The sequence below is a fragment of the Rhinolophus ferrumequinum genome, chromosome 12 (genome assembly GCF_004115265.2).
Source record: "Rhinolophus ferrumequinum isolate MPI-CBG mRhiFer1 chromosome 12, mRhiFer1_v1.p, whole genome shotgun sequence".
NCBI lineage: Eukaryota > Metazoa > Chordata > Mammalia > Chiroptera > Rhinolophidae > Rhinolophus > Rhinolophus ferrumequinum.
The window spans coordinates 19,036,803-19,062,883 of record NC_046295.1 but is presented as its reverse complement, the minus strand read 5'-3'; the positions used below and the strand labels follow the sequence as shown (position 1 = coordinate 19,062,883).

The 26,081-nt window shown below is 39.1% G+C and overlaps 1 protein-coding gene across 1 annotated transcript in view; it reads left to right on the top strand.

The window, feature by feature from the left end:
- Positions 1-6,040: 6,040 nt before the first annotated feature.
- FOCAD (focadhesin) overlaps positions 6,041-26,081 on the top strand; it is a 272,571-nt gene continuing 252,530 nt past the window's right edge. The window contains exon 1 of the mRNA XM_033123525.1: positions 6,041-6,105. The gene's annotated coding sequence lies outside the window, so the exon portion shown is untranslated. The remainder of the gene's footprint in view (positions 6,106-26,081) is intronic.

The window sequence follows — 26,081 nt, the reverse complement described above, 5'->3', positions numbered from 1 at the left end:
GATTGTTCATTTTTTTTCAGTTGGTTTTAGATGCCACTAGAAAAGGTTGAAGGGTATTAAGACAGGGAAGAAGGAATGCATTTTATTTTCTGTTGCTCTTCCTGGGAGAAATTTCTCTAATAATTTCTGAGTGAAATATGATTTAATTGTATGGTTTCCTGTAAATAAATGCATTTCCTTGTTTAATACGGTAGAGAAAAAAATCCATTTTTATTTGCATCTCTTTTCAGTTTTTTTTTATTTTAAGAATGAGGTGTTAAATTGTAATAACAAAGTTCTCTTTGTTTTACTGAGAGCTCATTACTGAATATTTATAACATTTAATCATAAGGGGTAAAGACAACCCCAGAATTATCTGATTTTTAGTGCCTTCATTTTAACAGCTAAATACAAAAAGAGAAGCAAGATGAAGGACATCCTCTTAACCTATTTATATGAAAGTGTGAATCAAGAGGAAACATTTTATAAATGTTTATTGATAAAAGCAAAGTTGCATTATCTGCCAGCATTATTATGTTGTGCAAGAAAATACACCCACTGATAAGTGGCAATTACTAACAGTTAAGTATGGCTTTTATATTTCTATTTCTTATGTTCTGATATAAAGCAACATCTGTATTTTAAAAAATATGGGGGGTAGGAAAAGGGAGAAATTAGGGCAGGCTATAAATGTTGTAAAAATCCTAACTGGTGTGATTACAGGGCATGATGGCCACTGAATGGATCCATTAGTCATAATTGAAGCTGTCAGGAACCAGTTAAATGGCTGTCTCTGAGGAGGTCACCTTCCACATATGAGCTGCCCTGTGCCGAGTATTAACCATGTCAGGAGGTTGTATCCTGACTCATCTGGACAAACCTTAAAAACTTTTGTTTTTTGTTTTTTTTTGTTTAGCTTAATAGGAATGAAGTAGCAAGGCTTAAAAGTAATTTAGTGCATCTGGACTGAACTAAAGCCCATAGCATAAGTAGTGGTAATAATGCTAGATAAACTTTATTTTCTGTCTGTTCTGTTCCCAGCCTTTGCTGGGTAGTCAGTCTCCTTTAGCCTTTCTAGAGCCCCTCTGAGCTTTCCACTGGGCTCTGGGCTGACCTCTATGGACCACTGCATCAGAAGGGGTTCTTTGCCCTCTGACTTCCATTTCGACCAGCCAATGGGAAGTCCTGTTGGAGACTGGAGGATGGAAGAGAGAGAATTTTTATTTACCTGCTCTTGGATATTTAATTCTCTGAAGTCACTGTGCACCAGGAAACCGACCAGTGTGAATGCACCACTGGCTTTCCTTGCTTCAGAAGATCAGGATAGAGGAGAATGAAGGAGGTTACGGCATGAATGCCTGGGTGTGGGAGCATAGGGCCCTCTTCCTGTCAGGTAGTCCCTATGTACACAGCCTTCTCTATGTTTGGTAAGTACTGCCCCTTGCCTCTTTAGACTCAGGGTTGATTTTGGGTACCCCAGTGTTACTGAGTCTCCATGTGATCTCTTTATTCCTTGCCCACATCTTTGTTTATAGTCCCTTATTGAACTCTCCTCCAATTTTCTTAATTTGATTGTGTCATCAGTTCCTTGCTGGGACCTGACTGGTATAATAGGTCTTATCCAGAAAGTAAAAGTCTCAGCTCACTTGAATGGGCCAATGGAATGAATCATGAAGATATGTGGGGGAAGGTGCCAAGATCCTGCAGCAGCCAGGATGCAGGGAAGTGAGCTGGGGAGGAGTGTAGACGGCAAGGTCAAAGGTATAACAGGTTGTGTGAGTGTTTTGGAGATGCAGGTATGGGAGGCAAATCATGTTTGACCTTGTTGGCCTTTGTAAGGATTTTGTTTCTATTCTGAAAGAAACGGAAGCCATCAGAACCATATGCTCTCATGTACTTAAATTTAATGAGATTACTTTTTCTTATGCATCAACAGTGGAGCTCTGTGACGCAGATCTGAATTTCTCCTCCTAGTCGCGTGCCTGCTTATGAATGTGTGGGCCTGTTGAGTTAACCCAGCATGCTTGGGCCTGAGTTCAAGGCTTTGTGCCTCTCCCGATGCTGTGCGGGACATGACCTTCCCATACAGTACAGAATGCAGACTACAGTGTCTTTTTTTTTGGTTAGCATATTCTTTTCAGTTCAGTTAATGATTTGGGAGTGGACACATTTTTCTTACTCTCTTTCTTTTTTTGTTGTTGTGAAAGTCAATAGGCCCTTCTATATTGAGTTCAAAAAGCATGCTTATCTAAAGGGTCTGGTACAATAGAGAACTAACCGCTTAACTACTTCAGGGAAAATAATACAAGGAGTTTAACAGAGCAATGCTGTCCGCCTGCTTACCTCTTCAAGACTGTGGTTTCTCTTGAATATTTAAAAGATAAAGAGTTCATTTGCACGTGCAATCTAAGCCTATTCAGAAAATGGTATACAGATTGGAAGTCTGTTTTCATCCTTCAATCGAAATTTCCATCTGTGCTGGGTCTTCTGGTGTTAACTCTAAATCAAGCTATGCAGGTTACATGAGTGAAGTTGAACCTCCTCTCCTTGCTCTCATGAGGGTCAACCCTCTCCCTGCTGTTTTTCAAAAATTCTCCCCGGGGGACTCTCAGTGAACCACTTGTGTAGGGCTCCTAATATCCCAATATCTGAATCAGAGGTAGATGTGCCTTCCTCAACCAAGGTGACCTTTCCTAAGTCTTACCTCAATCACTATATAACTACATATAGTAGCTGTATTCCCTTAGGCTCCATTTTCTCCTTTCAGCTCAGAAGGAAACTAAACTGTTTAGCTAATCTGATTAGTTAAGCAGGCAGGAACCTTATTCTCCTGGCTAGCAATAGAACCATCCATCAGAACCAGTTCTTATCTTTGTTGTCTAACCTTGACCCTGATTTCTTTTTAAAAATTTTATTATTACTTTTAAAAATTTCTAGTTCTGTGCATGAAGTGGGCTGTTCTGGTGGGTGTGTAATAGAAAGAAGACTGGACTTTGTCCCTCTGAGTCTTAGTTTTTCTCTCTGTAAATTGGTGGCGTTAAACTGTATCAGTGAAGCATGAAAAATTTTTGAAAACCAACATATGACTTTAACGTCATGGAAATAAACAAAACTCCCAACAATTATAACCTATTAATTATCATTTCATACAAAAGAGAACATTTTTAAGATAAAAAATCAAGCATAACTAAGAAAAAGGACAGTTTTTTAAAATGAATAAATTTATTTTTATGAATGAATAAATGCAATACATTGTCCTTTGTTTTCATTTCAGCTCTTGCCAGTAAGAACTTTATCACGGACTGGCATCTTCTGAGAACCTTTCTGGTTTTAAAAGTCTATACTTCAAGTCTTGCAGCCACTGGATAAATCGGTGGCTGCTGACTTGGCCTCCAGGATGGTCTGGCTCCTTGAGGCTCTGTATTGTGTCTTTCATCTTGATATCTTGATATCTCATGTCTAGCACAGAGCCTGGAATAGCAATAGATTAAATAAATTAAAAGGTGAAACAATCGCTGCTGAACTACAGTCGTGTATGGAAGAAGACTATCCCAGAAGTAGGGTGAATTTATCCCAGAAGGGGGTGAGCCCTTGTAAGTCCAGCCTAGCCCAAGATCTGCAGCAAGCAGTTAAGTTGGTTCTAGGTTCTAGGTTTACCAGCCTAAAGTCCCTCAATCCTGACCCAAACCTGAATCTAGGAGAGGCATCAGAAGTGAAAAATTAGATTCACCATCATTCTTTAAATGGGTATTTCCTCCCACAATCCTAAAACTAGCCTTTTTACAAGAGGCAGTGTATTTACATATTGAGATCCAGGGTCCCTGGATTCAAATTTTGGCTTTGCCACTAGTTAGGTGCATGGCCTCAGTCAAGATGTTTCCCTCCCTGTGGCTAAGCTATTTATAAAATGTAGGTACTCATAATATTATACTTCCCTCATGAAGTTATTCTATGAATTAAATGAGTTGATGTACTTAGAACAATACTGTTCACATGGTTAAGTGTTCAATTATAATTTTGACTAACATATCTCAAGAAATACGGGAATAAGAGAAGAATTCTTAAAGACGAATTAAAAAGTTCCCAAAAGAAGTGCTGGTGCTTTTGGAATTATTAAGACCGAAGGGGAATATCATCAAGGTCCATAAAATTAAGAAGTCAATTATAAACCTTATAAAACTCCTTTCTCTCAAAGGGTAGGTTTAAAATTAACTTAGATAAATTTTTACAGAATGAAAGCATAATAGGTTATTGAGAGAACTGAAGATAGTCTGTGGTATGTAATTACTTTTCCCAAGTGGAGTATATGGAACCAAATCCTTCCTACAAATGAGAAGTACAACTTCTTGTCAGCGCATTAAAATGACTTTGGAAACGCAGAAAAATCCCAAAGCCAAGGCCCCACAGCAGAGGTATTAAATCAGAATCTCTAGAGATGGGGCTCAGACTCTGGTATTTTTTGAAAAATCTCCCCAAATGCTTGTAAAGGTGCACCAGGGTTTAGAAACTGCTGGGTAAGTCAGGTTCTCTAGGGAAACTTGTCTTAACTCTTTCATCTTGCATATAATTTCCACTTCTGTCATCCTCTAGCAGAATTGCATTTCTTCATAACCTCTTTTCATTTTCTTCTGCCGCCTTTTTTAGCTTCTGTTCCATTGTGCTGGGTGTCTTACAGTCTTCCCATGAAAATGCGTGCTCATGCACTGTGGACACTAATAAGTATTGGATAAAAATAATAACAATAACAATAATAGTAAAAAATTACAAGCACCAGTTCTCCCCAGATTAAATCAGCACTATTCTCCCCAGATTAAATCAGCACTAATGCCTGGGCTAGAAAGACCTGAAAGACTACCCAACAGGTGGATGTATCAGTTGTCAATGAAAGAATGTCCAAACCTGTAGAAAGCTTTTTAAGAATTTATTTAAGCCAAGGTTTTGAGGACATGTCTAGACGCAAAATCTCAACTGATTGAGAAAACGCTCTGCAATTGTGTAGTTTATTTTATACATTTAGAATCAAAGGAGAAAACGTAAGGAAGGTTACATGAAATCTGTTGGTGGTAGATTAAGGAGGCAGGAGAAAGCAAAGCGGGGGAGTCTCGAGAGTTGGCTAGAAGGAAAATGGAGAGATGCATGCTTCCTTTACACTTGTGCGTACAGAATAGTTAATATTTGTCATGTATAGTACACAGGGATAGTATGCGGGCAACAAAGTAACAATGAGGGATCTAGTGTCTGGTGGTCTTGTCCTCTAGTACCTGTAGTTGTGCCTTTGAGAAGTCTGGAAAAGAAAATTACTCTGCCATGTCAAAGGTATGTTATCCTAGATGCATAAGAACTATGCACAGGTCTCACTTAAGATAAAGATTGTTCTTTGCTAAGGAAGCTATAGGCCTGGAACGTTGACTACCTGCCATAGTCTGCCCAGTTATGAATTTATGATCAGATCATTCCGTGCGGTTACTTTCAGTCACTTGGGATTACCAGGCCCACCAACTAGCCCCTAAGATTGTCCCATCTACTATGTCACCCCTTTTCTTTCACACAGTGTGGCTTCTAGAGTAGCAGTGTTGTGTTAGCCAAACAAAATAAAGATACCAAGCAACAGCTACAAGGGGAAGAACCAAGAAGCAAGTCTGTTGCCTGCATTAAATATTCTGAATTCTAATGTTATCAGTACTTTTTTGCTCGGGAAACAAAATCTTCAAATATCAAGAAGCTGCTTTGCATCGCTAAAAGCTGTATAGTAGTAGCAGGCTGCTAACAGGACTACCGGACACGCTGCAATGGTATCTCCAGGTAGGTTCTTTTCATCTGCTTTTCTCTTAAACGAATTGCCAGCTGCGGTGCAGCCCCACAGCCATGAGCAGATCGCGCAGCTGCTAAACTCTGTTGTGCCTCCCACGCCGCCTGCCAGCCGCAGTGCGCGGCCTTGCCCTTGGCCTTGACCGCGCGTGCGCGCGAGCGAGGAAGGGCGGGTCGAAGCTGGAGGGAGGCGGGGCAGGCCCTCGCAGTCCGCAGTCCATTGGCTCTCTCCCCGTCGTCTCCGCCCCCGATCGTTCGAGACCGCAGGGCGGGCCACGTCAGGCCGCCGCCGCGGGGTGCGCTTGTGGCAGAAGGGAGGTAAGCGAGTGCGGGGTGGCAGGCGGCGGGCCGTGGGCCGCTGCCCTCTGATCGGAGGCGGCCGCGTCGCACACGCCTGCGGTTTGTCTCAGCTTGTGTGGAGGGTGGCTGAGGCCGTGCGGGCCTGGGGCTCCGCTGGGAGATGGGGCGATGGAGCATGTGGCGGCAGGGCCGTGTTGCGGCGTGGGACCGCCGGGAACCGGACAGGTCTTGCCGTTTGCCCTCGTCCCGGGTTTTCTGGGTTCTGAAATCCCGGGGGACTCGGCCTTCTGCGTGAGAGCTCCGGGATGCCTGGGTGGGGCCGGCGCCGGTGCCTGCGGTGGGGCTCAGCCGCAGCCTTACTCGGAAACTGGTTGGCGCGCGAACCTTGCATACTTAACCTGCAGCAGATTGCGGTCATCGCACTCTCTCCCCTGACCGGTTCCCAAGCAAGGCAGTGCAGGGAATTCCGGCTCTGTCCAGCCTGGCCTGGGGTGACTGTCCCCTCATTGCCAGCGACTCTCACATCCTGTCTACTTTAATGAAAGGCTTATGGGTGAACAGGGCCTGTTTTCAGATCTCCTGGTTCTCTGGTTCTATCCTTACTTGCGGGAAATTACCTGAAGAAATAGTGTATGTATATGATAGCATATACATGTATGAATATATGTTTTGAAATGTCTGCAACAGCTATGCAGAGATGTACAGAGACTTGCAGTTATGTTACACCTACTATCCAGGAGTTTTAATTTCAACTATGACATCCCACTCCTTTAGTTTGGTTTCTGAATTTGGAGCTTCTAAAACCAATAAAGTCATCCTATCAAGTATCATGCAATCCTTCATCCACTGAGCAGAACTTTTTGATGGGTTGCTCGATGGTCAGGGTCTTATGCCACAAACTAATGTGGTCATTCCCTGCCTTTTCTTCCAGTTTATCTGCCAGTTTTATTGTCTAGACTCGAGATGAAATTTTTTGTTGATGGTTCCATTTCAGGTTCTAGACTTAGGTACAGAAACTTATGATCCTCTATCATACCATAGAGCTCTTCTGGTATCTCATTTAGTTGTCCTTATCTTCACCTGTAGTAAGCTGTCATCCCGCTAACTGTACCACTAACGTCCCCAGGTCTGAGGCACCTATCTGCAAAGTGAGGGCATGGCTTAGTAGTAGTCTGTAATTTCAGATGTTCAGGCAAATGACATGTTTATTGTCTTATCAGTTGGGAAGTGACCATTTTAAAAACACAGGATGCATTTTATGCTTATGTTTTAATGGTTTTTGAATTTGTCCACATTCACTTTTTGATTAGGAAGCAGGTGCGTGTTTATAATTTCGATTCACATCCAATTCCTGCATACAAAGCACTATGACTCATCTCAGTTTTGAACTGTAATATTCAGAAACTTTTAAATGTTACATATAAAATGGTATGATATATAACAATTGGATATGAATGCAATTTTCAAAGCATTTTGACTTGCTTTGGTAGATCAGTGGTAGCTAAAACCTCTGGCTTGGTTATTTGCTTACTTGGTTAATGTTAGGTTGTTACCATCACCTGGCTAATGTCTATCAATATCAGGTGTACATGTTAACCTTTATCTTATTAACCTAAAATTTACTGTATTTTAATTGATTGCTGGCTCCAGTTGAGAATTAATAACCCAAAGGTAAATAAATTATTAACTTGAGAATAAAAATGCCCATAGCGATGTAACAATAGTTTTTCATTTGTTGATTGATGGTACTTGCAAGTAGATTGTTTGGTCTTCCTGAAGGTGTAAAATGATACCTAAAACAGTTCTCCTGAAACATAATATTCATACCCTCATGATACTTTTTGGGTATTGTCCACAAACCTTTAGGTGAATTAAATTGTTTCATATCACTTTTAGGGGTTTGGAAATTCAAGAAAATATAACTTCAAGGTTTTGCTTTTGCTAGACCTTTCCAGTTCTAGAAATGGACCAGATCAAGATGAGAAATTGAGGAGAAATGCAGAAGTTGAGGGGGAAAAAAAATCCAAGCGGAGTCTTTTCTAGATTAAAACTTGAGGGGAAAAAAACAATGAAAAATACAATTATAACTATATTTGGAAGAAGTGTAAAGAGATAATAGTGTCAGGATTATTGGTGGGTTTAAAGCAAAACTTGATCTTAATATTTCTTGGTTTATCACAATGAACTCAGTTTGTCTAATAAAAGAATGATTATTCTTTTGGGCGATAATTTAACCTTTGACAAAGTGGACAATATATGTTTCTTTGGGAAATGTGGAATCTCTAAGTATTGTATATATTTTAAATAGTACTAAAGATCTAGAGATGAGTAGTATAATAAAATATGGTATAGTTATATAAGTATAATGTAAATATGTAATTCACAATTAATTATAAATTGGATGGAGGTTGTGTGTTCTATTTCTACATGATAAGAAATAAAACTTGCTAATAGGACAGGGAGGTTTGTCAGTTTTTCTCCCATTTAAATTATTTGAAACAAACTTTTTAAGCAATGTGGAAGATCTCATTTATTTTCAAACATTTATTATAGATCTAACATTGTTCTTATAAATTGGGTCCGCCAAGTACTTGTGGACTCAATGTATTAACCTATTCCAAGTCATATTGGAAGTCATAAAATTGAATTTATGATTTTTAACTTTTGTTAATTTATATTGGCTTTCATTCAGTTAGCTTGAGTTCCTTTAGTTTTATATATTTGGAAGTCATTTCAAAAGGTTTCACATTACATACTGTATAATTTTCCATTGCTCATGATGGGAAAAAAAATTTTTAGGCCCAAAAAAGTTGAGACTCCAAACTACATAGGTAGTTAGTTTGTTATTATTATTTGTTTTTTTTTTTAAATATTTGCCTTTTCACTTGCCTGGGGACCAGTGAAGCATTCCACTCAAGCTTGTAAATGAAAAAATTTCAGTTATTTCTAGTGCATTAGAATATATCTTCTATTCTCTTTTGGTTCGATAAGCAACTGCTTGCTAATTTGGCTGATAAGCATGTTGAACAAATGTTACAATGATGAATATTGCAACTATAGTTTTGTTATGAGGTTTTCTGGCTGCCAGGGCATTAACAAACCTTTTTCTTTGTCCTAGTTGCTTTCAGAATTTACCTTAAGTTTTACTCTATTTACAATCCTTGAACAGGTTTATAGAAGCAAACCTTCAGGTTTTAGTATAGTCGTATGCTAGTGGACATAAACCTGGAGGGAGTAGAGGGAACGTTTTATTAATGTTGTTTTGAAACATTTAAGTAAGTAAAACAAATTTAAAGTTGTAGTTCTTAAGGATATTGTCTTATTTATATTTTCATTTAACAAAAAGCGGTCATCCGCTCTGGTTCCAAAACCCTAACTTTTCTTCAAGGAACTAATATTATTGCATGGAAGCCATAGACAAGGTCAAAATACAAAGAGATAAATATGATAATTAGATGTAGGCATAGAGTACTGTAGGGGATATAGGAAAACTGTGAGTGTGAGATTTTAGGAGATTCAGAGACACTTTTCCAGAGGAATTTTCCCATGAACTGAATTTTGAAAACAAGTAGGAATTAGCTGGCGAAGATGGAGGGCAAGGCGCTCTAGGCACAAGAAAAAGAAGTAAAGCAAAACAGGCAGGTTAGAGACAGAACATAGACTCTTAATGTATTAAGGAGAGACTAGAAAGATGAGGTCTAATAAGTAAATAAAGGCCAAATTATGAAAGGCCCTCTCCCGTCCCATCCTCCCATGTTAAAGATTTTGAACTTTATCCTTGAGGCTGTGGTGCCCCCCGGGTAAGATACTTTAAGCAGTGGAAAGTGCAGATCAGTTTTATGTGGCAGTGTGTGGAATGAAATGTAGTAGAGCAAGGTCCATTTGTGCAGCGAAGATACAGCACTGGAAATTATGCAGTGGGGCTTGAGAGAATAGGGTAAGCTGAAGGTATAGTAAGGTGATGAAGTTCGTGTCCAGTTTGCCATGCAGGATGAGGAAAAGGGGGAATCAAATCCTAGGTTTATGATCCCCACGATAGGAATCACATGAGGGTTATCAGATGTATAGGAGAATAAGCTCAGTCTTGGAAGTGCCTTTGGGTCACAAAATTGCCGCTGTTTAGTGGGCAGTTGGCTGCACTGGTCTGGAGATAAGAGGATTCTAGGCTAGCTAGAGATTAGGACGTTATCAGCATATCGGTGAAAGTGAAAACAGTGTGAGAATGGATGTGATACCCAAGAGAGAGTTTGTGGAATAAGGAAAAAAGAAGAGAAACTCTGGGGAGCACCACCAAATAAGGAAGATGATCCAATGAAAAATACTGGAAAGGGCAGTAGAGCTCTAGAAGACAAAGAAGGAGAGAGTGGTCAACTGTCAAATGCCATAGCGAATGGAAAAGAGAACTGACTAGAGATATTAGGATGGTTTACCAGATAGGCAAGGATCATTACTTTATGTTAGTCTGTGTAATTGTGTGACTTTCTGTAGCAAAATTCGATAGAACCAGAGACGATGAATAGTTGGAATGATCCAGCATCTGGATTTTGTTGTGTACATACAGTAGAAATGCAGGAGAGTTCAAAATATTGGCAAGAGAGTGGTGGAAGTGATGGGTTAGATTGGTTAGAGGTGGTAATCAAGCCAGGAGGAGGCTGAAAGATTAAGAAAAAATAACTGGTTCAAGGGCTTAGGAGCCTGGATGCGGTAAAATATACAAGTGTATGTAGGTAGAAGGGAGAAGCTTATAGGGGAGAAGTACTCTGTAGTTAGAGTAGAATATTGGCGTTTAAGATTTTAGGGTGCTGATGGAGAGTAGGTAGGGTTTGGCCATGGATGTAGATGGCTGGGATGGAGGTTATGTGGAGGTATTCGAGAACAATGAGACTGATGAATTGGATGAATTACTTACCTAGACATTGACCCCAGATGGCCGTGGTCCCTAGGGTGGAGAGAGAGACTATGAGACTTGTTTTCGGAAGTTTTAGACTGCCTATGGCAGCGATAGGTATATGTATATGAGAGATGCAGAAGATATTTGGAGGGCATGCCCTCAAAGGTATGGAGGTAAATGGTATGGAAACATTCTTTTGGGCCATGGAATTTGGAAGGATGATTAGCCTTCACTGAAGTGGCCACCAAAGAATGAGAGTCTAGTTTCCATTAGGCCTAGGAGGTAGGGGGACCATCTAATGAAGAAGCTGTGCATCTACTGTGTTTCCCCGAAAATAAGACCTAGCCGGACCATCAGCTCTAATGCGTCTTTTGGAGCAAAAATTAATATAAGACCTGGTCTTATTTACCTGTAATATAAGATCAGGTCTTATATAATGTAATGTAATGTAATATAATAATGTAATGTAATACCGGGTCTTATATTAATTTTTGCTCCAAAAGATGCATTAGAACTGATGGTCCGGCTAGGTCTTATTTTCGGGGAAACACGGTAATAAGAAAGCTCATTGATCATGGTGTCAAAGTCCAAAAGATTGAGTGGGAAGACTGTTTAACAAAGAGGAAGACACGTTAGAATGAGCTTGTATTTGGATGTGAGTAAGGGTGACAGTTTTTCTGAAGCATGTGGTTGGCTTTGAAGTTCCAAATAGTAATTTGAATTTCAAGTTTGTTTGTTTTAAACAGTTAAATGTGTTACTTTATTGGAAAAAAAAGTTTAACATTTACTTATTATAAAGTCAGTAAATGAGAGTAATTATAAACATCTAGAGTCACATAAATATGTGGTTGCAAATACAGAAAGTTTCACTTTCTGTGTTACAGAGACTTTACTTTTTAGAGCACGTTTAGGTTCACTGGATTTCAAGGTTTGATGAAGCTTCCTGTTGTCAACTTTTACCCATCAAATCATTATAGTTTCTGTTATGGTAGGACAGCAGGTAGAGTACTATTTCTGAATTTAAACATGACATATATATGTCTAGTGACTATTGGTGTTAATTTTCAGAAAAAGGAGAGGCAATGGCTTTTTTATTTTTGCTTTTATGCACCTCCTTTTGACCTTTGAGTTCCAAACTACTTTGGCAAATACTTTTCATCACATGTGATAACTGTCATCTATCGTTAGGATGCCGGGAAGGTTATGTTGAACATTTTTAGGTTAGTTCTGGACTCAGAGATGTGAAAAATGCCTTGATACTAATGACAGTTGCCATGCAGGAGGGAGGTGGGTATACCTGCATTTACCTCTGACTTCCCTCCTGTTATTTGTAAGACCTAGGGTCTTGTTGAACAGTCTGTGTGTTTCTAAGGACAACTGCCCTCATGCATAAGATCTTTTTTTTTAACCTACTCAAGGATTTGTCTTTAGCATATCCCTCCCCTGTGAGATCACATTTTCTCTCATGACTTGATTATTTCCTTCAATATACTGTTATTTCTCCTGTCTTAAAAATAATTACTCTTTCTTGACCCCATTTCTTTCTTAAGCCACTACACAATTTCTTTTTTCCCCTTTATGGCAAAACTATACTTATGTGTCCAATTACTTTCTTCCCATTCTTTCTTAAACCCAATTTAATCAGGCTTTCTTCTTCACCACTCTAAAAAGATTTATTTTCCTTAAAGTCACAGAATAACTTTCATTTCGCTAAGTCTACACTTTTGTTACTTGTTCGTTACTTATCTGTTACTTGACCTATCTGCAATTTTGTCAGCTTTATTGATACATATTGTTAGTTTAAGAGATACAATGTGTTGTTTTGATATATTTGTAAATTGCAAAATAATTACCACTGTAGGTTAGCTACCACCTCCATCCTGTCACATAGTTACAATTTCCTATAGGCATTTTGGAAACAGTTGATCACTCTCTGCTTCTTGAAACACTTTCTTCCCATGTTATCAAAGATGCCACAATTCTTGGGTTTCCTCCTACCTCACTGCTCTTTTTAAACTCCTTTACTGATTATTTCTTATCTCTCCGACCTCTTAACATTGGAATGCTCCTGGGCTCAATCATTAGACTTTACACTCCCTTGATCGTATCATTACGGCTTTAAACACTAGCTTCACATATTAGTAATACCCCAATTAGCTCTCACATTTATATTTTCAGCCTGGACCTCTTCCCTTGAACTCCAGATTCCATACATCCAGATGCCTACTCAGCACTTCTGTTTGGATGACTAGTAGAAATCTCAAACTCAACTTCTGATTTCCTCCCTATCTCCTCTGCTTCACTTATGGTCTTTCCCATCTCAGTTAATGGAAACAACATCTTTTCCATGACTCGGGCCCAAAAGGTCGATGTTATCCTTGACTCTTCCTTTTCTCTTACATCCACATAGAAACTATTAGGAAAGCATACCTTCAAAATCAATCTAGAATCTGAGTACTTCTCACTCTCCGCTGTTCTCCGCCTAGTCTAAGCTGCCATTATCTATGTCCTTGATGTTGCAATAGCCTCTATAACACTTACCTATTACCACCCACTCCCCAAATTTAGTGGCTTAAGGTAACAATCATGTATTAGCTTATGATTCTGGGGTTGGTAATTTGGGTTGAGCTTGGGGAGTGGGAGAGGGGGGACAGTTCTTTTTCTGGTCTTCCCTGGGCTTACTCATGTGGCATTGGGGACTGGTAGTGTGGCGGCTGCAGCTGGGGTGGCTTGTCTCTGCTGTCCGTGGTCCAGTAAGCTATGCCACGCTTCTTTACGTGTGGCTAATGGAAGCAAGAGAGTGAAAGGAAGCTGTATGGCCTTTTGAAACCTACACTCCCTGGAATCCCCACAACTTTACTTCCTCTGTTGTTGATCAAAGCAGGTCACAAGGACAGCTCAGATTCAAGGGGATGAAGAAATAAACTACTTCTTTATGAGGGAGCAGCAGAGTCACTTTGTAAAGAAAGGCGTGTATAGGAATTGGGAGGAATTGGGGGCTATTTTTTGCAATCTACCATAGCCTTCTAAGTGGTCTCTTCTGTTCTCTCATTGCCCTCTACAATATTGTCTGCAAAGCAGCTGAAGTGAGTTTTTAAAAAAACATGAGTTAGATTTCTTTTCTTTTCTGCCCCAAGCCCTCCAATGCCTTCCCATTGCCACCCAAGTTTAAATGCAGTCTTGGCAGTGGCCTGCTGAGGCTTGCCATCATCAAACGCCTTTGCTGCCTCTGCAACCTCATTTCCAACTACTGTCTCCCTCACTCACTAAATCTGCCCAGTTGGCCTCTTTGCTGTTCCTCAGTCACACGAGGCATGCTCTTACCAGGGCTTTTGCCCTGCTGTTTTCTGCCTAGAATCCTCTTGGAGACTGTGGACTCCTTCACCTCCTGGAAGTTTTTGCTCATGTTTCACCTCGGTGAGCCTCTCCCTGGCCATCCTCTTTAAAACTGGAACCCTCTCATACTATCTATTCCCCTAATGTGGTTTGCTTTTGAACAAAACACTTATAAAATGCTATATCATCTACTGTTTTGCTTATTCTTGTCTTTCCTCCACTAGGAATGTAATCTGTGCGGCAGGGATTTTTGTCTGTATCCCCGGTGCTTAGTACAATGTCTGGCACAAGGTAGGCATCTGAGGCATCTAATAAATATTTATCAAATGAATGAATGAGAGGTAGGCTTTTCGGACCTAACGTTTTGCAGGCCTAAGTTTCTCTTCCATGTTATATGGAAAAGCTCTTGGAACAGATTCTGGGTTATTATCTGAGGAAATTCCTGACCTCTTCTTGTGGGTATTTTTGTGATCCACTGTTTTTGTTTTGTTTTGTTTTTTAAAGAGGTCTGCTGCCAAAGAGTTCTTCCACATCCGGGCTCTTTATTCTTTGGAAGAAGAGTATCACGTTCTCTAATCAGCTTCATGGAATCCCTGCTCTTTATATACTTAATAGCAACCTCTTCACTTTGAGTTGTACATCATAGCATTTTTGTTCAAAGCAAAGCTGAAAGAGTTAACATGTGAAAAGAATAGTCTAAGGCAGAAAATGTCAAATCTTTTTCTTAAACCGCTGGACCTTCCTCCTGCCCCCAATATCTTACGGAGAACTTCAGGGAAGAGCGATTTTTCTTACTCAAAATAAAGTTATTTTACATACTAATTTATAGCATAATGTTACGATAAATACAGTCTGAATCGTGCAGCTCGTGTAATGAGCACGTGGGGACAGACCTGAGTCCATCTTGAAGCTCATCTGCCTGCTTACCTTCGGAGTGAAGGGACAGGACCTTGGAGTCCTGCCCCCTTCCCCGTGGTGGCCTCTGGAATGTAGTCAGAGGCTGTGGGCCAATCCCGGAATTTGCCTCAGTCCTTCCTCTGGGGCAAGGTGCCATCTGTCGTTATCTGTGTCTCACTCACCCTGGCGCCAGGGCCTCGGGTATGTGGCCTCTGGGTTCCCCCTGACCACCCACGCGTTCCTTTCCTAGAACGTAGGTCCATCTCTACGGGGAACAATGGAGGGTGGTCTTGGGGGTAAAAGATGCGGAGATCTGAATGTCCTGCCTCCGCCCAGGACCCGGTTTCTGTACGTGAGTTTCCTATTTAAGTGACTCTTTAACCCACAAGCTGGACTTGTCTGCCTCCTGCTTTGGCCTCAGCTCCCTTCGGTATTTTGGCAGCTGCTTTGCATAAACGCCCTTTTCAGAGAACAGAGCATAGCAGATCAAATTAGTGATTATGACTGAAAATGATCATCTTTTAAGTGTCTCAGCCTCCAATTTACGTCTGTATTTTGCTTTTGTATTTTGCTTTCATTGCATGCCATCAAGGGAAACTCCACATAAATTCGCAGTTGCAAATGGTAATACATTTTAAAATAGTTTACATTGCAATCTTACAACTTCTGGTTACTTATTTTTTCTATTTTGCTTTATTCTTAAAAACATCCCATTGTGGAAACTTTCAAGCATGTGCGTGCACACACACACACAAATAGGGAGTGAGCTTAGTTCCAGCAAAATTAATATTTTGTCAATCTTGTTTCCTTTCTCTAATAGATTTTCTTCCTTTAGCTTTCTTAAAAAAGTACTTATCTTTAACAATAAGGACTTTTAATTTTATTTTTAGGACTTTTAATTTTAAATATAATTACTGTGTCATCACTGCAGCTCACACACGTAACACAAAGTCTTGTTTGTACTCAGTCCATATTTCAGAAATTCTCAGTAGTGCCAAGGATGTCCTGTTACAGTTGATTTGTTGGAATCAGAATCCAAATAAGGTTCCCAAGTTGTGTTTGGTTATCACGTCTCTTAAGTCACTTATACTGGAACAGTCTCTCCACCCCTTCTGTTTTCCCGCATCATTGATTTATTGGAGAAACAGTCATTTGTGCTATAATGTCCCAAATTCTGAATTTGACCTATTGCTCCGAAAGTAGTTTGGTTTGCCTTGTTCCTCTACTTGTGTTGTCTAGACATGGGTAATTAAATGTAGAAAGCTGTGTAGATCCATTTTTTTTTATCTGATAGACCATGTATAAAACTGAGATAAGTGTTCCCTTTGGTTTTAGCCCAAGCTTAATTACAAAATGCAATGTAGGAACCATTAATTAAGAATTTGAATTTTTTTAAGGCAACAGTATTCTTTAGAGGGTTCTGTGAATATCTTATTCTATCACAGCATGAGGGCACAATGTCTGGTTTTCTCATTCTTAGTGCTGCTAAGATGAATCTGGATTCAGGTGGCGTCATCCTTATTCCTCTGACATAAAGTTCCCGTCATTTTTCAACCTAATAGTTTTAGCAACAATTGATGATTCATTTCCAAATCAATTGTATGTTAACAAAGTGACATGATATCATTAAATATAGTTTTAAAGCAATGAATACATTTTAATCCTTTTCTTCCCATGTCTGTTGTACAATATCACTTCACAACTGATTTTACCCTTCTCCCCTCCCCGAGTCCTACATTCACAGAAACAAATTGCCTTAAGAATGTACTGAGCCTGTGACATAAAGCCTGGAAGGATATATGAAATGGAATGGCCGGTGTAGGCTGGGGAAATGAGGAAGGATTATCTACCCACCGATTGGTTTGCCTGTCTCGCCTTCCTCCTTCCCTGTCTTTTAATTCTGTTTTCAGTTTGTAAGATTTTGAGCTGTGTAAGATAGTTATTAGGACTTAGAGGGCCACTGAGGCCTTATAGGGATTGGAAAGTGGGTGGGACTGGAGCAGGTGTTGACAGCAGCATGCATACTGGGTAGAAATTGAATGTAAATCCAGGCTCGAGCTAAGCATACAAATTTTAACACTTGCTGTGTGTAGTCAAAATTGGTCCCATATAAAACTGAGAGGTGGATGAAGCTTGTACTCTGCACTTAGCACCCTTTTACTATGTAGTAGCCTTTCCTTGCTGACATGGACAAAAGTAAATTGTATCCCAAGGACATAGGAGACTCGTGCTTTGCTGTGCTGTTTTAGAAACAGATGAAGGAACTCATTTAGTCTTCTGCATCTCAGCATGTGACGACATCTTTCTTCCAGTTGTCAGAACCCCAAACCTTGGAGTCATTCTTCATCCTTCTTACATTCCACATCCAATCCATTAGCAAATTCTGGCAAAATACAGAGGGTGCCAAAAAAATGTATACACATTTTAAGAAAGGAAAAACCTGTATTAAAATTACGCTGATGGTAACCACTTGGAGCACGTCTTGTAATTGCCGAAGTCAAACATGACTTGTATTCATCTTTTGTTATCAGTATATATTGACATAACAGTTGTAATACAGTATTTTCCTTTTTTAAAACGTGTATCCTTTTTTTTTGGCACCCTCTATATGTGTAAAGTCTGACATCTGCTCAACATCTCCAACGCTATTTCCTCCTCTAAGGCAACGTGATTTCTCTCCTGGATTATTGCTGGAACCTCCTAACTGGTTTCATTTTTTTTTAATCCTTGCCCTCTTATGGTCTGTTCTCCATAGAAGTCAAAATGATCTTTTTAAAGTGATAGTCAAGTGTGCCATCCCTCTGTCCAGAACCATCTAGGACTTCCTGCCTCCCTCAGGAACACCCAAAGGCCCATAGTGTCCTCCAGCGCTTATGAGAGTTGGGCCCCTGCTCCGCTCTGCAGGCTCTGACTGCCCGGCTTGCTCACCTCTGTCAGCCACATCGGTCGCGTTGGTCTCTCTAAACTCGCCCAGCATGCTTCCACCTCAGGGCTCTTGTCTTTGGTCTTCCTTCTGTCTGGAATGTTCGTTACTTCCTTCAGGTCTCTGTCCAAATGTCACCGTATCTGAAAGGCTTTTGTTTATTCTTTGACAGATGCCAACATATATAAAGACTTCCCTAAAACTTACCTAGAGATGACTAAAATTTTTATGTGACATATGCATTTGAAAAATTAAACTCTTTGTACTGCAATTTAAGCAATTAAAAATACCTACTTCCTATAAAGTTTCAGTTATGCTAGATGAGTAAGTTCTAAAGATCATATAGCATAGTGCCTATAATTAACGATGTGGGTGAATATTGTATTATGCACTTGAAAATTTGGTAAGAGAGTAGCTCTCTTGTTGTTTTCTTACACACACAAACCCAAACCAAAGCACACAAGAAAACAAAGGAAAGGTGTTGTATGTGTCTATTACCTTTATTGTGGTGAGGGTATCATGGGTGTTTCATGCGTCCAAACTCATCAAATGTACACATTCAATATGCACATTGCTTTGTATATCAATTATGCTTCAATCAATCTGTTAAAAAATACCTGCTCTCTCCACTGAGGCTAACATACTTGATTAAAATGAGATTGGAGGAAGTTGAACACACTGGAGGAACACTTAGTTTTTTTCAGGGGCAGATGGATTAATCTCCTGGCAAACAATTTAGAATCAAAGGTAATTCTGTTAGCTTACTTGTTTGGAACTCTGCAGGACCATTATAGCTTCTAATAACTCAAAGGTGTGACTTTCTCATTAAGTAGCTCTTAATAAGCAGTGTAATTGGATGAAGTGAGACTTTTTTTATCTTGATGTGTGCTGTGGTGAAACTGCCTCTTTAGCCAGTGATAAAAGACCATGGTTTCAAGTAAGTAAATAAGATCACTAATTTTTTTATTGAGCCTAAAAAACTGATCTTATGTTTTTATTTGAAGAGAATAATTTCTATTTAATGTAAAAAAGTAATGTATACTCATTGCCGGGAAAACTATTAAATGTAGCAATTATAAAGAGAAATGTAATAGGATGGAATCACTCATCATCCTATTATCCAGAAATAGCCTCAACATTTTTGCATGTTCACTTTGTCTTTCTTAATCCTGTGTGTGTGCATGTGTGTGTATTTTTAAACTTGGCTGTTTATGATTGCATATAAAAATTTCCATTTTTGACTATCATAAACATTTTTGACATTATTACAACTCTGTTGTTTTAGATTACTGATCAGTATTTTATTTGCATATTCCTTAGCCTACCTTTTAGATAAGTCAATGAATAACTTGACACAAAGATACTTGCTTTTAAGCCTGTTTTTGTATTCTTGCTCTGTTGAAATGGGAGGTGAAGAGAACTTGAGTGTGTGCGACGCTTTGGGATATAGCCAAGAAGTGCCAAATACTAAGATCAAATGCTCAGTAAGCCTTACCCTGACTGCCTGCTCCCCTAGGCTGGGTTCGTTTTTGACGTACCCCAGACTTTCAGCTTTATTGTGCTCGGTTCCCTGTGGAATTGCATCTGGGGTGAGGGTTGGGGGACTCTTCTGGTCCTGGGAACCATGCTGTTCCTGCCTTATTTCCCCGGCTTCGCTCCTGAGCTGATCTGGCTTTTGAGGACCTTTGTATCAGTTTGGAGGTAAGCCAGGCTGGGAGCAGTTTCATCGATAGTGTTTGAATTTGGGTCTTCCAGGGTAAAATGAAGCTCTTTGATCATTGGCTCATTGTGAGTTGCTAGCCTATGGGGCTGCTGCCGCTGTTCCCCTAGTCAGTCATTTACTTCCAACAGAGAGTTCCAGAGTTCTGCTTAACCCGCACCTATGGCAATTGTATGCACTTACAAACTGAATACATTTGTGAAAGTAAAAAAAATTCTCATGAAGAGCTACATGAGCCTCCTCCTCCTTTGTAAATATAATTTCTTAAATTACCTTTATCTGAAAGACATTCTACACACTGTACCGTGCCAGCTGGATATCAGCATTTCGTTCCAGGATCCTCTTCTAATTCTTGAATATGCTGCTGGATGTCTCTCTGTTAACGTGAACTGACTTACTAAGGATCTTCTGCCCAGGATGGTTGTGAAGGTTAACTACTATCTGATTATTAAGTAGCCTACCAGTAAAAACAGCCATATAAATGTTAGCTGTGCAATAGAAGATTAGTAAATGTTACTTCTTTGGGTAATTACATGTTTAAAATGCCTTTTACCCTAGTGGGAAATGCACAGAGGTGATGCTGCAGGCTTTTAAAGGGTTGTAATACGTAGCAGATTAAGAGCAAAGCTATGATAAATAATAGCTGTCAACTGAAGCATTCATGTAATACTTATGATGTATTCAAATAACAAAGTCCCTTTTTCCATCTCTGTGATATTCAGCTGGAAACAGTGAAGAACTAGTCTTGTGAGCATTTGCATGTGTTCTTTGACTTTTTTTTTTTTAAGAAAATGTACCAAAGTGAAATAACAGTGTAATAAAATCTCACTAATCTGGATTCCAGTGATTTGGGATTTGGACTTGGCTGAAATTCATCTTTGTACTACCTATTCAAAAGTTATTTGATCGGTTAAAAAAATAAAATAAAAAGCTGGGTGAAAGTAGTGTCTGAAAAGAATGAATTATTTTCAAACCTTAATTGTGTGGATAACTGAATTCAGTTTACTGTATTAATTTGAAAATAAAATTGTTTACAAGTTTATGTTTTCTACTTCTGGTTCTTAATAATTTATTTTGGTCTTTGTTTCATGAGTCAGTGAGAAATAGATATAGGTTCTTCTCTATTTATCACTTTCTATTAATATTTGGGAAAGTTGGTTTGAAAACAAACAGTAGAATTCTGAGTCTGACATTTTTTGAGTCTATTGTGTACTAGGTACAGTGCCAAACACAGTAACTCAAAAAACTGTTTTTAACTAATATTACATGTCACGCTCTGCAGTAGGTGAGTAAAACTCAGCTGCTTCCTGCAAGAAACTCAAAAGTCCAGGAGGATAATGCAACAGGCTTGGTCAGTGAGGAAACCTTCCTGCTTGAGATACTTCACTAGTGTCTGAGCAGGGGTAGCTGCTACAGAAATGGCCCCTTCAGGGTGAGTGAGAAGATCTACATCTTGAGGACTGATTGCAATCCTCTCGCGGCCGGACGGGACGTTAGAAATTGTCTGAGCCTAGCTGTGCAGTGTGGCCCCTCTACACTCTATCCTCATATTCTCCTTGCTGGCACGTGATGCCAGATTGTAGTTCAAGTCCCGTTTTCTGAGGCAGCTGTAGGAACTGAGAAAGAACATGCAGTGGCTTCCTCTTGACCTTTCTGCTTCTGGACATTTCTTCTAGAACATTCCACTGTTATTTCAAACTCCATGTTTTACAAGTGAACTCATCCACAGAGAAATGTCTCTGTCTCACTGAGCTGAGTTTTGAACTGTCACATGGTGGGGTACCTGCCAGCCAAGCGTTCATTTGAAGCAGTGTAGCCATCTGTGTCTGTGTGGTAGTGTTTGAGCAATCATTTGGGCAAATAATTGCTTTCATCTATTTCAATGAATATTTATTTATTTAAAAAATTGAAAATGTAAATACGAATGAGTTGATTTCAGTGGCAAGAAACATGGACTTACTACAGATTGACACTAATTGCCGTGATGAAAGTGGGCAATCTTTATCTTTTGTTAGATGCTCATTGGACTTAAACTGAATGGTCAGTGATGAAATAAAAGCATAAAATCAAAGAATATACACAGATGTGGGAGGTGTATTTCTGATGATGGTGCCACAAGGATGAGGATTAAGTTTAGATTGTTAATTTTTGTGTTTTGTGTTGGCTGTGGAGCACCCATTTAATATGTAACTCTTGCAATTAGACTTGATTACATGTTTTTAGGATTACAATATATACAGAAATACAGAGCTGTTTGCATATGCTGATGAACTGCTTTGGGAACCTGATTTAACACTGTATGTCCAAACGCAGGTATTTTTTTTTTAATTTGCTTGATTCCCGGGGATGCAGCATATATAGAAAAGAACAACGTGTTGGATTTAGACTAAGAATAATAGGTAACACTTAAAAAGTGTTAGGTGCCTGGTTCTGAGTGATGTGTCTTAATGAATTATCTTAATTTTACCAAAACTCTACGTCAGCCATACTTCACAGAGGAGTGGTTAAGAATGTGAGCTTTGGAGACCATCATAGCCGTGCTCCTCTTACACAATTAGGCAATTAATTTTGACCTCTCTTTGCCTCACTTGGTGTTTCATGTCAAAATGAGGGTAATAATAATACTCGTGTCATGGGCTTGAATATCAGGTGAGAGGATACATGTAAAGAGTTTGACAGTAAAATTCTGTCACGTGGTAAAATTCTCAATAAATCCTGGCTATTAATACCACTGTATAACCTCAGGCAAGGTACTTCCTTTCTGAACTCCTTTTTTCTCAGGTGGGAAGTGGACTTAATAATATTTACCTCCGAGTTATTGTGATGATCCGATAGGAGTAGTTATTTAAAGTGTTCGGTGGAGTGCTTGGCATGTAGGAGCTGTTTGCTCCCATATGGTATTCCAAATCCTGTGATGTGCTTTGTGTTTATTCAGTGAACCCTTACTGAACAGGGACTTGTTATTTGCGAGGGTTATAGTGGTCAGAAAGAGAGACCAGTGCCCCGCTCTCAAGAGTGCATTTCATTGGGGTGTAGAGGGGGGCAGCAGAAGTAAGTAAACGATCATCTGAGATTGTGATCAAAGCTATGAGGGAGGCAACAGTGGGTCACTGGAGGTGGCTGGTGGGGAACCACTTGAGGCTGGGGAGCCAAGGGAGGGAGAAAACATTTTTAGAGTACCCACTATGTCAAGTAGGCACACTTCATATTGTTATTCATTCCACCTTGTGAGGTGAATGTCCTCGTGTTTAACCAGTGAGGAAACAGTCTTCAAGGTAGTAAGTGATTAACCTTATTTTTAGCAGCTAGTGCTGGAACCAGGATTTGCATCCAGTTACCACCACCCCCCCCCGCACCCCCCATACACTTTGTTCTCTGTCATGTTGCTTGGTTATCATGACAACAGAGATATGTAAGACTATAAACAAAGATGTTTTCTCATCTTGGGTGTTGCGAAACATGTATGATGTTGCTTCACACACTGTACTGCTCATCTCATTCATTTGAACATTTTCAGAATGGTGCTTCTAACAGTGTAGTGATTATGTTGTCTTGTGATTATGTCCATTCAGGACTGGAATATGGAGACTTTTTTCCACGTCCACCTTGGGCTACATCGACTTAATTAACAGCAGGGAATATTACTGTCTTCCTGTAAAATTTCTTTGCTCATTTGATCTTCAGCTCTCACTATTACTAAGAATGTAAATTAAAGTAACTAAACTATAACTGTTCTACATAAATTTAATGATTTAGTTTTCATGAAAAATAAGAAATGAGGTTGATTTGTCAGTTTGCAGCACTCAAGAGAAATGTTGCCATTTAAATGTCAATAAGTATATAATTCTTTTCAAGAGTAAGAGTTTTTATACTCTGGTATAAAATTTCCCAGGAGTCTGATTGAGAAAACTTCAGAAATGATTATGTTTCTCCTTGAAAATGGAGGAAGTTTGTAAATGGTCTTAATTGAATCCAGTTAAAATACATTGACTCTTTTCAATATTACTCTTTCCTTAAAAAATTGGTGAGATGGCTAACAAAATAATTAATCTCTTACCGTTTCTAAAATTTTCCGAGTTTGTCGCCGTTCACCTTAACATACCCATTAATGATGGATTTCTACGTGGGCAGTGATATGGGTTTCAGAAAGTCATTTCCATTATTTCTGAAGAATGTGATAGTATCTGAATAAAGATTTTCATGTTTTGGTAACTATACAAATTACGGAAACACATGTTCTTGTGGAAAAAATTAGAAAATAGGAACAAGCAAAAATAAACCTCACCCATAATTTATATTTTCCAGGCTTTTTCTTCTATACATGTACCCAGACAACCTACATTTAAATTTCAACTTGCTATATGACCTTGAGAAAGTTACCTAACTTTTCTGTGCCTCAGTTTCTTCATCTGTAAAATGAATACCTATCTCATAGGATTATGGTGAGGGTTAAATGAGTTAATACAGGTAAAGTGCCTAGAATATTGCCTGGCCCCTACTAAGAACCATATACATGGGTTTTTTTTAAAACTATTTTTTAAATAAACAGCAGCAATTTAATTATTAAAGTTCTGGAGGTTGGGAGTCTGAGATCAGGGTATCAGCATAGTTGGATGAGGACCGTATTTCTCGTTCATAGCCAGTGCCTTCTCTCTCTGTCCTCACATGGTGGATAGGCTAAAAAACTTTTATTATGGAAAATGTCAAACATGTAAAAATAGAATAGTGTTATGAACTTTAGTGTACCCATCTATTATCAACATTTAGATATTCTTGTTTTATCTATCATTCTCTTTTTTTCTCTTGGATGTGGACTGGAGTATTTTATACAAAATCCCATATGTCACATCATTACCCCATAAATACTTAAGGTTGTACCATGTTAATATTTGCTAAGAAGTAAATTATTTTAGAGGACCAGTGCTCAAAATTTGAGTCATTTTTGAGGGGAGGAAATACAAGTAAAATACCTATAATATATGTCTGTGGTGTTTTACTAAATTTTAATTAACTGAATGGTATTTGAACTAATATGAATATGGAAATTTTAGCTATTCTGATTAGACATTTATTGGTCAGTAAGATCTTTAAAATGATTGGGCATCAGTCTTGTTACAAACATACTGTAAAGATGATTTTGTATCAGTATAAAATATTAATTTAAAAAATATACCGAGCAATTTGAGTATTCTTTTGGTGGAGCAAAAAATTTTTAAAATTATTATTGGAAAAAGTTATCCCATAAAGGAACTAATGTGAAGACTTCTTTCCAGACTTAGATTGTATTCTATAAAAATTCTAGAGATAAGTCTTTAGATTTAAAAAAAAATATTTTTCATCGACCCTTTTGTATATTATGTATAAACATACACATATATGACATAAGAGATTATTTAATGACTAGAGAAAATATTGTAACAAGCCAGGCATTATTCAAGTTGATGGTTTTGTTTCTTACTTTAATGCCTGGTTCTGGACAGCAATCAGATCTAACTTGGAATTTCCTGCCTTTGATCTTATTTTAGACTCCTATTTCAAAATCTCTGAGTAAGTAGCATGTGCTATAACTGAGAAGGAACTCAGTTGTAAAGGCAGGAATTTGATGTATTTTAGTAAATTGCAACCGGTGAGAATTCAGTCACCTACATTTGCTCAGCATTTCAATTGTAGATCTTGAAATTCCTGGGACATGGATCAGTAATGTGCACTGTACCAGTCATGCTTCATGCTACTGATGGTCCAGGGAAACACGGGTCGGAAGTCAGGAAACCTCCCTTCTCACCTGAACTGCCAGGACGACTTGCCTTTTCGGCAAATTGAGTAACCTCTCTGACGTTTAGTTTCTTCATTTCTCCAGTGAAAAAACAACGGAAGGGAAATGAACTCAGGTCCACAATGTTATTAAGGAAGCACTAGCTACTGTGACAAAGAGACTCCAAACATGCAATGGCTCAGACAAAGTAGAAGTTTATTTCTTTCTCATGTAATAGTTGGAGTTCCGGGTATGCAGTTCTGCTCTAAGCTATCATTTAGGGATCCCGGTTCCTTCCATCTTCCTTCTTCAGCCATGTCCTAGAGACATTGTCTTCGTGCAGATGATTGATTGTATCTGCATTGTTGCCAAGGCTGGGTGTTGGCTGGGAAGAGAGAAGAGGAAGCAGTCTGCAGCCTGGAAGTGGCACATCACATCTGCTTAATCTCCAGTGGAGAGAACCTGATCACACACA